Source organism: Magnolia sinica, chromosome 19 (genome assembly GCF_029962835.1).
Source record: "Magnolia sinica isolate HGM2019 chromosome 19, MsV1, whole genome shotgun sequence".
Lineage (NCBI taxonomy): Eukaryota > Viridiplantae > Streptophyta > Magnoliopsida > Magnoliales > Magnoliaceae > Magnolia > Magnolia sinica.
The window spans coordinates 68,383,369-68,386,000 of NC_080591.1; the positions used below are offsets into that span (position 1 = coordinate 68,383,369).

The 2,632-nt window shown below is 34.6% G+C and overlaps 2 long non-coding RNA genes across 2 annotated transcripts; one reads left to right on the forward strand and one right to left on the reverse strand.

Moving 5' to 3' along the window:
- Nucleotides 1–310: 310 nt before the first annotated feature.
- On the reverse strand, nucleotides 311–2,632 carry LOC131235087 (uncharacterized). The gene is made up of 3 exons (XR_009165928.1): nucleotides 1,856–2,632; nucleotides 966–1,065; nucleotides 311–507 (listed from the first exon to the last, which is right to left on the reverse strand). It is a non-coding gene; the product is annotated as an uncharacterized LOC131235087 (long non-coding RNA).
- Nucleotides 961–1,531, forward strand: LOC131235088 (uncharacterized). The gene is made up of 2 exons (XR_009165929.1): nucleotides 961–1,097; nucleotides 1,228–1,531. It is a non-coding gene; the product is annotated as an uncharacterized LOC131235088 (long non-coding RNA).

Genomic DNA, 2,632 nt, shown 5'->3' on the forward strand with positions numbered 1-2,632 from the left:
ATGTTCTTCAAAATAAGTACAGCAGAATTTAAATGAAATTATCTGGCAGAAGCTAATATCCTGATTAAATTAATAACGAGTTCCACATGTAGCATAATTTATAGTGTCACTGTTTCTGAAAATAAGTTATCTCAAGAAAGAAACTAAACCAAATTTTATGCAGGGCAAACACACCTTATCAAGGTGAATGTGGCCAACAAGGCCTGCATTTGCTTCTGAACTTTCGGGTATTTGTCGATGCCTTTGGTATCTAAAAATGGCCATAGTCCATATGTAAGATGTAAAGAGTATTTAAGTCATTATGCAAAATACAAAGGAGACCCAAACACGCCTTTTAGATGAATAGAAAGGAGGGCACCATGACCTCTAGTTTCTGCACCAACTCTTTGGCGTTTGGTGCGGACATGATTATGTGGCGTTGATTGGGCTTGATGAATCCATCGTCCACAACTTTTTGATGAAAGTAAGAAGGGAGTTGTAGTAACCGTCCACATTAAGAAGACCCACCTACACTTATATTCAAATATCCCATCTTTATGACACAAGAACTTCTATGTTGTGTGTATGTGATTTTTTGTTAGTAGAGATTGCTTATAGTTTGAGTCTAAATACATTGAGCATGACAAAAGGAAAAACAAATCTCGGCAGGATAAATGGTGCTAATTCAAGGTAATTACGAACCATCAACTAAAAGATGATTTTTTTAGAAATTGAAACGGTAACTGAAAAAATGACAAAATGATAAAGAAAGTAAGAAAAGAATTCACATTTAGATACAAATGGAAAAACAGAATACCTTTGACAAAAAACATTATAACATGGATTAATTGATGACAGATTAAACCACATATCTGTTATTCCTCAAAAAGAAATTGACAGTATAAACGGGCTTCTTCCAAGTTCAACCTTGAAGCAGATGATGAAATCTTAGCCCTGTCAAGATAGGATTAGGTGCAGTAACTGACCTTGAAATGTGGAGGGAAACAGCGCATCAGCTTAACTCGCAGATGCAGTCCAATAACTGTTGCCATGCTATAATGTTGGATGGTTGAAGTGAAGGTAATCCTAATCGTTCAAGTAGGGAATTAGTGCGAGTGGTAGACTCTCAGGAGTTTCAACACCCGATCAAGGGTTCGAGTATCCATAGGTGGTGAAATTCCACTAGTGTGAGTGTTGTGGGGGTGTGTGTGCGTGAGTAAAAAAAAAAGTAGGGAATTAGTATCATAGTTTTGAAAAATACAATAATCATTACTGGAAACTGTCAATAAATCTATATCAAGTAAATATAAAACATGGAGTAAAAACAATTCAATGACAAAGAGAACTGCAAAGCAGCACATATCCAAATTTTTTGGTCGCACATATTAGAAAACAATGTTACTGATCTTGTGAAGGCATGCACGCTGCATTTGGATGCCCAAGTGAGCTGAATTGTGAACAATCAGTTTAATCAAGAGGTTATGACTGATGGGATTTGTTGTTTTTTTGAATCTGTTGCACCTGATAGTCATCTTATCCAAATTCAAAATAATAATAATAATAAATAAACAAATAAATAAATAATCTTTCAATGCCATATATAACCATCAGATTGTAAAAAACATAGAATTCATGTTCATGACACCAGTTTGATGCCTAGTACTTTTGTGTATATGTCCATATCAAAAATTCTAATTAAAAAGTAGCCTTGCTTCAGTCATTTGAAAAACACAAAAAGGCATTGATATTGCTAGACACAACAACAACAACAACAACAACAACAAAAGCCTAATTCTGTACATACGAAAGAAAATGCCATAAATCTTGCCTGATTCTGAAGTCAGCTCAGTTCCTCATTTAGTTCAAAAATCTCTACCTGTCAATTAATATAATTATCGATAAACAATTTAGCACCTTCAATCTCCACAACTAAATATGCATAAGTCACTGGTGAATGCGGAACATCATTTCCTCTCTGCAAAATTAGAATGTGGTACAAATTGAGTAAGAGAGTGAAGGATTTAAAAGGATACAGACAAGAAAAGACCATCAAAATATCGACTATTTAAAATTATCCACTAAAAGATACATACAAGGAAACCTTAATATTCAAATCGTTTCATGAGCAATAGATTCATGTTTCAATGCAAAAATTTGAAAAAAGGTAAAAGCAGAGAAAGCAAAAGATTTTTATCTTTTTTCTTTCTTGCCTTTTGGTACAATGGGTTTTGGTCAACACATGCATGTACAAGGCAGCACATGTACATGCCAGACATCTGCCAGCATGCCAAATTGGTTACTTATGGAGAGCAGCACATGGCTTCTCCACACCTCTAAATCTAGATGTAGGTTGACTCCAACAAATACTTTGAGCCAGTTGTGTAATCAAAAGGATTCGACAAGTATCTCTGCTACCAAAAAGAACAAAATAAATAAATAAACATATATTGGAGTAGTAGGAACATTATATCAAAGAAATTGAATGGTCAAGAGAAAAAAACGATATAATGATTTGGGACATGAAATCTGTTTCCATTGGTTCGGGTGCCTCTGCAACATTCATAAACCTCGATCAGAAGAAATTGGTACAGAAAGAGAAAACAAATTACAAGTGTAACCATGAAAGGGACCTTGCAATTACAAGCCTACAGAA